The sequence below is a fragment of the Phyllobates terribilis genome, unplaced genomic scaffold (assembly GCF_046119375.1).
Source record: "Phyllobates terribilis strain yellow unplaced genomic scaffold, ASM4611937v1 Scaffold_108__1_contigs__length_5656254, whole genome shotgun sequence".
Lineage (NCBI taxonomy): Eukaryota > Metazoa > Chordata > Amphibia > Anura > Dendrobatidae > Phyllobates > Phyllobates terribilis.
The window spans coordinates 336894-349756 of record NW_027362868.1 but is presented as its reverse complement, the minus strand read 5'-3'; the positions used below and the strand labels follow the sequence as shown (position 1 = coordinate 349756).

The following is a 12863-nucleotide window of genomic DNA, read 5'->3' as shown; positions in this document are numbered from 1 at the left end:
TTCTGATTTTAGAAACTGCATTAAAGAAGGGGTGCACCGGTCCTGGAGATACTGCAATACCAGGTCAATGCGTGGAGTGGACAGAGCAAGCTCTTTTTCCATCTCCCTGTTCTAAAAATCCATTTAATATATGGTCCCCAGATAGGGGACGTATCAGATATTAAACTGATAAGAACAGATACTACACTTGATCTTAGCCAAAAGGCCGAGAAGCGATAACCAGAATTGGTTTCCGACTACGGTGCCACCCAAGGATTCTGAAAAGTCCATTTGTGGAGATGGCCACCTGGACTCCCGTTAAGAAGACATGCTGTCAACCTCTAGATCCCTCACATGCCTGCACTTTTCGGCTTGCTGCTGCTGCAATCCACGCGTTTTAGATCTGCATAACTCCACCTCTTTTAGCACAGTACCCTCAACCCCCGGCTGTTCCCACCCGCCTCAACACCGTTGGAAGGGAGGAGAACCAATTAAGGCGGGGGGGGGGGTGGAACGAGCAGCTGTCTACCCTTAGCAGGAGGGTTGCTGATTAATTACCTCTCCTGCTGCTGCTGCTGCTGGCTGTCCAGCAGCAGACTGAAGGTGGCTGCTGCTGTGCGCAGGTATATAAAGGCTCAGAGCCTATTATGACACGCGCAGCCGGCGTTCCATTGCCACATTCCGTCTACTGCAGGCGGGATACCTGGATGGCTGAATGTCACTGAGAAGCTCACAGAGACCGCCATAAGCAACAGTTTAAAAGAATGCCACAGACTAATCAACCAAACTTTTTGGGTTGGTTTCTCTTTTATAGTCTGCAGGCATTAAATGAAAGAAGTCAGTGTTCCAGCAGAGGGAGACAACGTTTCAGAAAAGGCATTGTAGCAAACCAAAAAAGAAATTTTAAGCGCAGCAGAGTAACCAGCTCACATACCTGTTAGCTCAGGTGAGTTTAAAAGGCTGCTGTTGATAACAAGGGCATTTGCTAAATAGATGGTGTGTGTGCAACAATATACTGAAAGGTCAATTATATTGTGCAGCTTATCTCACCACCTGTAGTTATTTAGGTGAAAGCTCCAAAATGCTTGCCTAATATGTCTGTTTATCCAAAAGGAAGTATAGAGGGAGAGCTAGATAGATAGCATTGCATTACATTACATTACATGGCAATGCAATGCACAGTTGCTGAAGTTGAACCAAAATGAGCTTGTCATCTGGCTTCTGCAACTTTTAACATGAAAAATCCAATGAGGAGAAGAAAAGCAAAGCCAAAGAGTCCATCCCAAAATCCGACAAACAAGCAAAATGAACAAAAAGCATTGAATTCAATTCTTTCTGATTTTAGAAACTGCATTAAAGAAGGGGTGCACCGGTCCTGGAGATACTGCAATACCAGGTCAATGCGTGGAGTGGACAGAGCAAGCTCTTTTTCCATCTCCCTGTTCTAAAAATCCATTTAATATATGGTCCCCAGATAGGGGACGTATCAGATATTAAACTGATAAGAACAGATACTACACTTGATCTTAGCCAAAAGGCCGAGAAGCGATAACCAGAATTGGTTTCCGACTACGGTGCCACCCAAGGATTCTGAAAAGTCCATTTGTGGAGATGGCCACCTGGACTCCCGTTAAGAAGACATGCTGTCAACCTCTAGATCCCTCACATGCCTGCACTTTTCGGCTTGCTGCTGCTGCAATCCACGCGTTTTAGATCTGCATAACTCCACCTCTTTTAGCACAGTACCCTCAACCCCCGGCTGTTCCCACCCGCCTCAACACCGTTGGAAGGGAGGAGAACCAATTAAGGCGGGGGGGGGGTGGAACGAGCAGCTGTCTACCCTTAGCAGGAGGGTTGCTGATTAATTACCTCTCCTGCTGCTGCTGCTGCTGGCTGTCCAGCAGCAGACTGAAGGTGGCTGCTGCTGTGCGCAGGTATATAAAGGCTCAGAGCCTATTATGACACGCGCAGCCAGCGTTCCATTGCCACATTCCGTCTACTGCAGGCGGGATACCTGGATGGCTGAATGTCACTGAGAAGCTCACAGAGACCGCCATAAGCAACAGTTTAAAAGAATGCCACAGACTAATCAACCAAACTTTTTGGGTTGGTTTCTCTTTTATAGTCTGCAGGCATTAAATGAAAGAAGTCAGTGTTCCAGCAGAGGGAGACAACGTTTCAGAAAAGGCATTGTAGCAAACCAAAAAAGAAATTTTAAGCGCAGCAGAGTAACCAGCTCACATACCTGTTAGCTCAGGTGAGTTTAAAAGGCTGCTGTTGATAACAAGGGCATTTGCTAAATAGATGGTGTGTGTGCAACAATATACTGAAAGGTCAATTATATTGTGCAGCTTATCTCACCACCTGTAGTTATTTAGGTGAAAGCTCCAAAATGCTTGCCTAATATGTCTGTTTATCCAAAAGGAAGTATAGAGGGAGAGCTAGATAGATAGCATTGCATTACATTACATGACATGGCAATGCAATGCACAGTTGCTGAAGTTGAACCAAAATGAGCTTGTCATCTGGCTTCTGCAACTTTTAACATGAAAAATCCAATGAGGAGAAGAAAAGCAAAGCCAAAGAGTCCATCCCAAAATCCGACAAACAAGCAAAATGAACAAAAAGCATTGAATTCAATTCTTTCTGATTTTAGAAACTGCATTAAAGAAGGGGTGCACCGGTCCTGGAGATACTGCAATACCAGGTCAATGCGTGGAGTGGACAGAGCAAGCTCTTTTTCCATCTCCCTGTTCTAAAAATCCATTTAATATATGGTCCCCAGATAGGGGACGTATCAGATATTAAACTGATAAGAACAGATACTACACTTGATCTTAGCCAAAAGGCCGAGAAGCGATAACCAGAATTGGTTTCCGACTACGGTGCCACCCAAGGATTCTGAAAAGTCAATTTGTGGAGATGGCCACCTGGACTCCCGTTAAGAAGACATGCTGTCAACCTCTAGATCCCTCACATGCCTGCACTTTTCGGCTTGCTGCTGCTGCAATCCACGCGTTTTAGATCTGCATAACTCCACCTCTTTTAGCACAGTACCCTCAACCCCCGGCTGTTCCCACCCGCCTCAACACCGTTGGAAGGGAGGAGAACCAATTAAGGCGGGGGGGGGGGTGGAACGAGCAGCTGTCTACCCTTAGCAGGAGGGTTGCTGATTAATTACCTCTCCTGCTGCTGCTGCTGCTGGCTGTCCAGCAGCAGACTGAAGGTGGCTGCTGCTGTGCGCAGGTATATAAAGGCTCAGAGCCTATTATGACACGCGCAGCCAGCGTTCCATTGCCACATTCCGTCTACTGCAGGCGGGATACCTGGATGGCTGAATGTCACTGAGAAGCTCACAGAGACCGCCATAAGCAACAGTTTAAAAGAATGCCACAGACTAATCAACCAAACTTTTTGGGTTGGTTTCTCTTTTATAGTCTGCAGGCATTAAATGAAAGAAGTCAGTGTTCCAGCAGAGGGAGACAACGTTTCAGAAAAGGCATTGTAGCAAACCAAAAAAGAAATTTTAAGCGCAGCAGAGTAACCAGCTCACATACCTGTTAGCTCAGGTGAGTTTAAAAGGCTGCTGTTGATAACAAGGGCATTTGCTAAATAGATGGTGTGTGTGCAACAATATACTGAAAGGTCAATTATATTGTGCAGCTTATCTCACCACCTGTAGTTATTTAGGTGAAAGCTCCAAAATGCTTGCCTAATATGTCTGTTTATCCAAAAGGAAGTATAGAGGGAGAGCTAGATAGATAGCATTGCATTACATTACATTACATGGCAATGCAATGCACAGTTGCTGAAGTTGAACCAAAATGAGCTTGTCATCTGGCTTCTGCAACTTTTAACATGGAAAATCCAATGAGGAGAAGAAAAGCAAAGCCAAAGAGTCCATCCCAAAATCCGACAAACAAGCAAAATGAACAAAAAGCATTGAATTCAATTCTTTCTGATTTTAGAAACTGCATTAAAGAAGGGGTGCACCGGTCCTGGAGATACTGCAATACCAGGTCAATGCGTGGAGTGGACAGAGCAAGCTCTTTTTCCATCTCCCTGTTCTAAAAATCCATTTAATATATGGTCCCCAGATAGGGGACGTATCAGATATTAAACTGATAAGAACAGATACTACACTTGATCTTAGCCAAAAGGCCGAGAAGCGATAACCAGAATTGGTTTCCGACTACGGTGCCACCCAAGGATTCTGAAAAGTCCATTTGTGGAGATGGCCACCTGGACTCCCGTTAAGAAGACATGCTGTCAACCTCTAGATCCCTCACATGCCTGCACTTTTCGGCTTGCTGCTGCTGCAATCCACGCGTTTTAGATCTGCATAACTCCACCTCTTTTAGCACAGTACCCTCAACCCCCGGCTGTTCCCACCCGCCTCAACACCGTTGGAAGGGAGGAGAACCAATTAAGGCGGGGGGGGGGGTGGAACGAGCAGCTGTCTACCCTTAGCAGGAGGGTTGCTGATTAATTACCTCTCCTGCTGCTGCTGCTGCTGGCTGTCCAGCAGCAGACTGAAGGTGGCTGCTGCTGTGCGCAGGTATATAAAGGCTCAGAGCCTATTATGACACGCGCAGCCGGCGTTCCATTGCCACATTCCGTCTACTGCAGGCGGGATACCTGGATGGCTGAATGTCACTGAGAAGCTCACAGAGACCGCCATAAGCAACAGTTTAAAAGAATGCCACAGACTAATCAACCAAACTTTTTGGGTTGGTTTCTCTTTTATAGTCTGCAGGCATTAAATGAAAGAAGTCAGTGTTCCAGCAGAGGGAGACAACGTTTCAGAAAAGGCATTGTAGCAAACCAAAAAAGAAATTTTAAGCGCAGCAGAGTAACCAGCTCACATACCTGTTAGCTCAGGTGAGTTTAAAAGGCTGCTGTTGATAACAAGGGCATTTGCTAAATAGATGGTGTGTGTGCAACAATATACTGAAAGGTCAATTATATTGTGCAGCTTATCTCACCACCTGTAGTTATTTAGGTGAAAGCTCCAAAATGCTTGCCTAATATGTCTGTTTATCCAAAAGGAAGTATAGAGGGAGAGCTAGATAGATAGCATTGCATTACATTACATTACATGGCAATGCAATGCACAGTTGCTGAAGTTGAACCAAAATGAGCTTGTCATCTGGCTTCTGCAACTTTTAACATGAAAAATCCAATGAGGAGAAGAAAAGCAAAGCCAAAGAGTCCATCCCAAAATCCGACAAACAAGCAAAATGAACAAAAAGCATTGAATTCAATTCTTTCTGATTTTAGAAACTGCATTAAAGAAGGGGTGCACCGGTCCTGGAGATACTGCAATACCAGGTCAATGCGTGGAGTGGACAGAGCAAGCTCTTTTTCCATCTCCCTGTTCTAAAAATCCATTTAATATATGGTCCCCAAATAGGGGACGTATCAGATATTAAACTGATAAGAACAGATACTACACTTGATCTTAGCCAAAAGGCCGAGAAGCGATAACCAGAATTGGTTTCCGACTACGGTGCCACCCAAGGATTCTGAAAAGTCCATTTGTGGAGATGGCCACCTGGACTCCCGTTAAGAAGACATGCTGTCAACCTCTAGATCCCTCACATGCCTGCACTTTTCGGCTTGCTGCTGCTGCAATCCACGCGTTTTAGATCTGCATAACTCCACCTCTTTTAGCACAGTACCCTCAACCCCCGGCTGTTCCCACCCGCCTCAACACCGTTGGAAGGGAGGAGAACCAATTAAGGCGGGGGGGGGGGGGTGGAACGAGCAGCTGTCTACCCTTAGCAGGAGGGTTGCTGATTAATTACCTCTCCTGCTGCTGCTGCTGCTGGCTGTCCAGCAGCAGACTGAAGGTGGCTGCTGCTGTGCGCAGGTATATAAAGGCTCAGAGCCTATTATGACACGCGCAGCCAGCGTTCCATTGCCACATTCCGTCTACTGCAGGCGGGATACCTGGATGGCTGAATGTCACTGAGAAGCTCACAGAGACCGCCATAAGCAACAGTTTAAAAGAATGCCACAGACTAATCAACCAAACTTTTTGGGTTGGTTTCTCTTTTATAGTCTGCAGGCATTAAATGAAAGAAGTCAGTGTTCCAGCAGAGGGAGACAACGTTTCAGAAAAGGCATTGTAGCAAACCAAAAAAGAAATTTTAAGCGCAGCAGAGTAACCAGCTCACATACCTGTTAGCTCAGGTGAGTTTAAAAGGCTGCTGTTGATAACAAGGGCATTTGCTAAATAGATGGTGTGTGTGCAACAATATACTGAAAGGTCAATTATATTGTGCAGCTTATCTCACCACCTGTAGTTATTTAGGTGAAAGCTCCAAAATGCTTGCCTAATATGTCTGTTTATCCAAAAGGAAGTATAGAGGGAGAGCTAGATAGATAGCATTGCATTACATTACATTACATGGCAATGCAATGCACAGTTGCTGAAGTTGAACCAAAATGAGCTTGTCATCTGGCTTCTGCAACTTTTAACATGAAAAATCCAATGAGGAGAAGAAAAGCAAAGCCAAAGAGTCCATCCCAAAATCCGACAAACAAGCAAAATGAACAAAAAGCATTGAATTCAATTCTTTCTGATTTTAGAAACTGCATTAAAGAAGGGGTGCACCGGTCCTGGAGATACTGCAATACCAGGTCAATGCGTGGAGTGGACAGAGCAAGCTCTTTTTCCATCTCCCTGTTCTAAAAATCCATTTAATATATGGTCCCCAGATAGGGGACGTATCAGATATTAAACTGATAAGAACAGATACTACACTTGATCTTAGCCAAAAGGCCGAGAAGCGATAACCAGAATTGGTTTCCGACTACGGTGCCACCCAAGGATTCTGAAAAGTCCATTTGTGGAGATGGCCACCTGGACTCCCGTTAAGAAGACATGCTGTCAACCTCTAGATCCCTCACATGCCTGCACTTTTCGGCTTGCTGCTGCTGCAATCCACGCGTTTTAGATCTGCATAACTCCACCTCTTTTAGCACAGTACCCTCAACCCCCGGCTGTTCCCACCCGCCTCAACACCGTTGGAAGGGAGGAGAACCAATTAAGGCGGGGGGGGGGGTGGAACGAGCAGCTGTCTACCCTTAGCAGGAGGGTTGCTGATTAATTACCTCTCCTGCTGCTGCTGCTGGCTGTCCAGCAGCAGACTGAAGGTGGCTGCTGCTGTGCGCAGGTATATAAAGGCTCAGAGCCTATTATGACACGCGCAGCCAGCGTTCCATTGCCACATTCCGTCTACTGCAGGCGGGATACCTGGATGGCTGAATGTCACTGAGAAGCTCACAGAGACCGCCATAAGCAACAGTTTAAAAGAATGATACAGACTAATCAACCAAACTTTTTGGGTTGGTTTCTCTTTTATAGTCTGCAGGCATTAAATGAAAGAAGTCAGTGTTCCAGCAGAGGGAGACAACGTTTCAGAAAAGGCATTGTAGCAAACCAAAAAAGAAATTTTAAGCGCAGCAGAGTAACCAGCTCACATACCTGTTAGCTCAGGTGAGTTTAAAAGGCTGCTGTTGATAACAAGGGCATTTGCTAAATAGATGGTGTGTGTGCAACAATATACTGAAAGGTCAATTATATTGTGCAGCTTATCTCACCACCTGTAGTTATTTAGGTGAAAGCTCCAAAATGCTTGCCTAATATGTCTGTTTATCCAAAAGGAAGTATAGAGGGAGAGCTAGATAGATAGCATTGCATTACATTACATTACATGGCAATGCAATGCACAGTTGCTGAAGTTGAACCAAAATGAGCTTGTCATCTGGCTTCTGCAACTTTTAACATGAAAAATCCAATGAGGAGAAGAAAAGCAAAGCCAAAGAGTCCATCCCAAAATCCGACAAACAAGCAAAATGAACAAAAAGCATTGAATTCAATTCTTTCTGATTTTAGAAACTGCATTAAAGAAGGGGTGCACCGGTCCTGGAGATACTGCAATACCAGGTCAATGCGTGGAGTGGACAGAGCTAGCTCTTTTTCCATCTCCCTGTTCTAAAAATCCATTTAATATATGGTCCCCAGATAGGGGACGTATCAGATATTAAACTGATAAGAACAGATACTACACTTGATCTTAGCCAAAAGGCCGAGAAGCGATAACCAGAATTGGTTTCAGACTACGGTGCCACCCAAGGATTCTGAAAAGTCCATTTGTGGAGATGGCCACCTGGACTCCCGTTAAGAAGACATGCTGTCAACCTCTAGATCCCTCACATGCCTGCACTTTTCGGCTTGCTGCTGCTGCAATCCACGCGTTTTAGATCTGCATAACTCCACCTCTTTTAGCACAGTACCCTCAACCCCCGGCTGTTCCCACCCGCCTCAACACCGTTGGAAGGGAGGAGAACCAATTAAGGCGGGGGGGGGGTGGAACGAGCAGCTGTCTACCCTTAGCAGGAGGGTTGCTGATTAATTACCTCTCCTGCTGCTGCTGCTGCTGGCTGTCCAGCAGCAGACTGAAGGTGGCTGCTGCTGTGCGCAGGTATATAAAGGCTCAGAGCCTATTATGACACGCGCAGCCAGCGTTCCATTGCCACATTCCGTCTACTGCAGGCGGGATACCTGGATGGCTGAATGTCACTGAGAAGCTCACAGAGACCGCCATAAGCAACAGTTTAAAAGAATGCCACAGACTAATCAACCAAACTTTTTGGGTTGGTTTCTCTTTTATAGTCTGCAGGCATTAAATGAAAGAAGTCAGTGTTCCAGCAGAGGGAGACAACGTTTCAGAAAAGGCATTGTAGCAAACCAAAAAAGAAATTTTAAGCGCAGCAGAGTAACCAGCTCACATACCTGTTAGCTCAGGTGAGTTTAAAAGGCTGCTGTTGATAACAAGGGCATTTGCTAAATAGATGGTGTGTGTGCAACAATATACTGAAAGGTCAATTATATTGTGCAGCTTATCTCACCACCTGTAGTTATTTAGGTGAAAGCTCCAAAATGCTTGCCTAATATGTCTGTTTATCCAAAAGGAAGTATAGAGGGAGAGCTAGATAGATAGCACTGCATTACATTACATTACATGGCAATGCAATGCACAGTTGCTGAAGTTGAACCAAAATGAGCTTGTCATCTGGCTTCTGCAACTTTTAACATGAAAAATCCAATGAGGAGAAGAAAAGCAAAGCCAAAGAGTCCATCCCAAAATCCGACAAACAAGCAAAATGAACAAAAAGCATTGAATTCAATTCTTTCTGATTTTAGAAACTGCATTAAAGAAGGGGTGCACCGGTCCTGGAGATACTGCAATACCAGGTCAATGCGTGGAGTGGACAGAGCAAGCTCTTTTTCCATCTCCCTGTTCTAAAAATCCATTTAATATATGGTCCCCAGATAGGGGACGTATCAGATATTAAACTGATAAGAACAGATACTACACTTGATCTTAGCCAAAAGACCGAGAAGCGATAACCAGAATTGGTTTCCGACTACGGTGCCACCCAAGGATTCTGAAAAGTCCATTTGTGGAGATGGCCACCTGGACTCCCGTTAAGAAGACATGCTGTCAACCTCTAGATCCCTCACATGCCTGCACTTTTCGGCTTGCTGCTGCTGCAATCCACGCGTTTTAGATCTGCATAACTCCACCTCTTTTAGCACAGTACCCTCAACCCCCGGCTGTTCCCACCCGCCTCAACACCGTTGGAAGGGAGGAGAACCAATTAAGGCGGGGGGGGGGTGGAACGAGCAGCTGTCTACCCTTAGCAGGAGGGTTGCTGATTAATTACCTCTCCTGCTGCTGCTGCTGCTGGCTGTCCAGCAGCAGACTGAACGTGGCTGCTGCTGTGCGCAGGTATATAAAGGCTCAGAGCCTATTATGACACGCGCAGCCAGCGTTCCATTGCCACATTCCGTCTACTGCAGGCGGGATACCTGGATGGCTGAATGTCACTGAGAAGCTCACAGAGACCGCCATAAGCAACAGTTTAAAAGAATGCCACAGACTAATCAACCAAACTTTTTGGGTTGGTTTCTCTTTTATAGTCTGCAGGCATTAAATGAAAGAAGTCAGTGTTCCAGCAGAGGGAGACAACGTTTCAGAAAAGGCATTGTAGCAAACCAAAAAAGAAATTTTAAGCGCAGCAGAGTAACCAGCTCACATACCTGTTAGCTCAGGTGAGTTTAAAAGGCTGCTGTTGATAACAAGGGCATTTGCTAAATAGATGGTGTGTGTGCAACAATATACTGAAAGGTCAATTATATTGTGCAGCTTATCTCACCACCTGTAGTTATTTAGGTGAAAGCTCCAAAATGCTTGCCTAATATGTCTGTTTATCCAAAAGGAAGTATAGAGGGAGAGCTAGATAGATAGCATTGCATTACATTACATTACATGGCAATGCAATGCACAGTTGCTGAAGTTGAACCAAAATGAGCTTGTCATCTGGCTTCTGCAACTTTTAACATGAAAAATCCAATGAGGAGAAGAAAAGCAAAGCCAAAGAGTCCATCCCAAAATCCGACAAACAAGCAAAATGAACAAAAAGCATTGAATTCAATTCTTTCTGATTTTAGAAACTGCATTAAAGAAGGGGTGCACCGGTCCTGGAGATACTGCAATACCAGGTCAATGCGTGGAGTGGACAGAGCAAGCTCTTTTTCCATCTCCCTGTTCTAAAAATCCATTTAATATATGGTCCCCAGATAGGGGACGTATCAGATATTAAACTGATAAGAACAGATACTACACTTGATCTTAGCCAAAAGGCTGAGAAGCGATAACCAGAATTGGTTTCCGACTACGGTGCCACCCAAGGATTCTGAAAAGTCCATTTGTGGAGATGGCCACCCTGACTCCCGTTAAGAAGACATGCTGTCAACCTCTAGATCCCTCACATGCCTGCACTTTTCGGCTTGCTGCTGCTGCAATCCACGCGTTTTAGATCTGCATAACTCCACCTCTTTTAGCACAGTACCCTCAACCCCCGGCTGTTCCCACCCGCCTCAACACCGTTGGAAGGGAGGAGAACCAATTAAGGCGGGTGGGGGGTGGAACGAGCAGCTGTCTACCCTTAGCAGGAGGGTTGCTGATTAATTACCTCTCCTGCTGCTGGCTGTCCAGCAGCAGACTGAAGGTGGCTGCTGCTGTGCGCAGGTATATAAAGGCTCAGAGCCTATTATGACACGCGCAGCCAGCGTTCCATTGCCACATTCCGTCTACTGCAGGCGGGATACCTGGATGGCTGAATGTCACTGAGAAGCTCACAGAGACCGCCATAAGCAACAGTTTAAAAGAATGCCACAGACTAATCAACCAAACTTTTTGGGTTGGTTTCTCTTTTATAGTCTGCAGGCATTAAATGAAAGAAGTCAGTGTTCCAGCAGAGGGAGACAACGTTTCAGAAAAGGCATTGTAGCAAACCAAAAAAGAAATTTTAAGCGCAGCAGAGTAACCAGCTCACATACCTGTTAGCTCAGGTGAGTTTAAAAGGCTGCTGTTGATAACAAGGGCATTTGCTAAATAGATGGTGTGTGTGCAACAATATACTGAAAGGTCAATTATATTGTGCAGCTTATCTCACCACCTGTAGTTATTTAGGTGAAAGCTCCAAAATGCTTGCCTAATATGTCTGTTTATCCAAAAGGAAGTATAGAGGGAGAGCTAGATAGATAGCATTGCATTACATTACATTACATGGCAATGCAATGCACAGTTGCTGAAGTTGAACCAAAATGAGCTTGTCATCTGGCTTCTGCAACTTTTAACATGAAGAATCCAATGAGGAGAAGAAAAGCAAAGCCAAAGAGTCCATCCCAAAATCCGACAAACAAGCAAAATGAACAAAAAGCATTGAATTCAATTCTTTCTGATTTTAGAAACTGCATTAAAGAAGGGGTGCACCGGTCCTGGAGATACTGCAATACCAGGTCAATGCGTGGAGTGGACAGAGCAAGCTCTTTTTCCATCTCCCTGTTCTAAAAATCCATTTAATATATGGTCCCCAGATAGGGGACGTATCAGATATTAAACTGATAAGAACAGATACTACACTTGATCTTAGCCAAAAGGCCGAGAAGCGATAACCAGAATTGGTTTCCGACTACTGTGCCACCCAAGGATTCTGAAAAGTCCATTTGTGGAGATGGCCACCTGGACTCCCGTTAAGAAGACATGCTGTCAACCTCTAGATCCCTCACATGCCTGCACTTTTCGGCTTGCTGCTGCTGCAATCCACGCGTTTTAGATCTGCATAACTCCACCTCTTTTAGCACAGTACCCTCAACCCCCGGCTGTTCCCACCCGCCTCAACACCGTTGGAAGGGAGGAGAACCAATTAAGGCGGGGGGGGGGGTGGAACGAGCAGCTGTCTACCCTTAGCAGGAGGGTTGCTGATTAATTACCTCTCCTGCTGCTGCTGCTGCTGGCTGTCCAGCAGCAGACTGAAGGTGGCTGCTGCTGTGCGCAGGTATATAAAGGCTCAGAGCCTATTATGACACGCGCAGCCAGCGTTCCATTGCCACATTCCGTCTACTGCAGGCGGGATACCTGGATGGCTGAATGTCACTGAGAAGCTCACAGAGACCGCCATAAGCAACAGTTTAAAAGAATGCCACAGACTAATCAACCAAACTTTTTGGGTTGGTTTCTCTTTTATAGTCTGCAGGCATTAAATGAAAGAAGTCAGTGTTCCAGCAGAGGGAGACAACGTTTCAGAAAAGGCATTGTAGCAAACCAAAAAAGAAATTTTAAGCGCAGCAGAGTAACCAGCTCACATACCTGTTAGCTCAGGTGAGTTTAAAAGGCTGCTGTTGATAACAAGGGCATTTGCTAAATAGATGGTGTGTGTGCAACAATATACTGAAAGGTCAATTATATTGTGCAGCTTATCTCACCACCTGTAGTTATTTAGGTGAAAGCTCCAAAATGCTTGCC

General features: G+C 45.3%; 10 non-coding genes across 10 annotated transcripts; all 10 read right to left on the bottom strand.

Annotated features, from left to right (window-relative positions):
• Positions 1 to 26: 26 nt before the first annotated feature.
• Positions 27 to 217, bottom strand: LOC141200921 (U2 spliceosomal RNA). Its single transcript, XR_012272603.1, has one exon. It is a non-coding gene; the product is annotated as a U2 spliceosomal RNA (small nuclear RNA).
• Positions 218 to 1338: 1121 nt separating this feature from the next.
• Positions 1339 to 1529, bottom strand: LOC141200910 (U2 spliceosomal RNA). The gene has a single exon (XR_012272601.1). It is a non-coding gene; the product is annotated as a U2 spliceosomal RNA (small nuclear RNA).
• A 1120-nt stretch (positions 1530 to 2649) lies between these two features.
• LOC141200899 (U2 spliceosomal RNA) lies at positions 2650 to 2840 on the bottom strand. Its single transcript, XR_012272591.1, has one exon. It is a non-coding gene; the product is annotated as a U2 spliceosomal RNA (small nuclear RNA).
• A 1121-nt stretch (positions 2841 to 3961) lies between these two features.
• On the bottom strand, positions 3962 to 4152 carry LOC141200887 (U2 spliceosomal RNA). The gene has a single exon (XR_012272585.1). It is a non-coding gene; the product is annotated as a U2 spliceosomal RNA (small nuclear RNA).
• Positions 4153 to 5273: 1121 nt separating this feature from the next.
• On the bottom strand, positions 5274 to 5464 carry LOC141201132 (U2 spliceosomal RNA). Its single transcript, XR_012272703.1, has one exon. It is a non-coding gene; the product is annotated as a U2 spliceosomal RNA (small nuclear RNA).
• A 1123-nt stretch (positions 5465 to 6587) lies between these two features.
• Positions 6588 to 6778, bottom strand: LOC141200875 (U2 spliceosomal RNA). The gene has a single exon (XR_012272574.1). It is a non-coding gene; the product is annotated as a U2 spliceosomal RNA (small nuclear RNA).
• A 1118-nt stretch (positions 6779 to 7896) lies between these two features.
• LOC141200481 (U2 spliceosomal RNA) lies at positions 7897 to 8087 on the bottom strand. Its single transcript, XR_012272201.1, has one exon. It is a non-coding gene; the product is annotated as a U2 spliceosomal RNA (small nuclear RNA).
• Positions 8088 to 9207: 1120 nt separating this feature from the next.
• Positions 9208 to 9398, bottom strand: LOC141200609 (U2 spliceosomal RNA). The gene has a single exon (XR_012272325.1). It is a non-coding gene; the product is annotated as a U2 spliceosomal RNA (small nuclear RNA).
• A 1120-nt stretch (positions 9399 to 10518) lies between these two features.
• On the bottom strand, positions 10519 to 10709 carry LOC141200339 (U2 spliceosomal RNA). The gene has a single exon (XR_012272062.1). It is a non-coding gene; the product is annotated as a U2 spliceosomal RNA (small nuclear RNA).
• A 1111-nt stretch (positions 10710 to 11820) lies between these two features.
• Positions 11821 to 12011, bottom strand: LOC141200864 (U2 spliceosomal RNA). The gene has a single exon (XR_012272565.1). It is a non-coding gene; the product is annotated as a U2 spliceosomal RNA (small nuclear RNA).
• Positions 12012 to 12863: the final 852 nt, after the last annotated feature.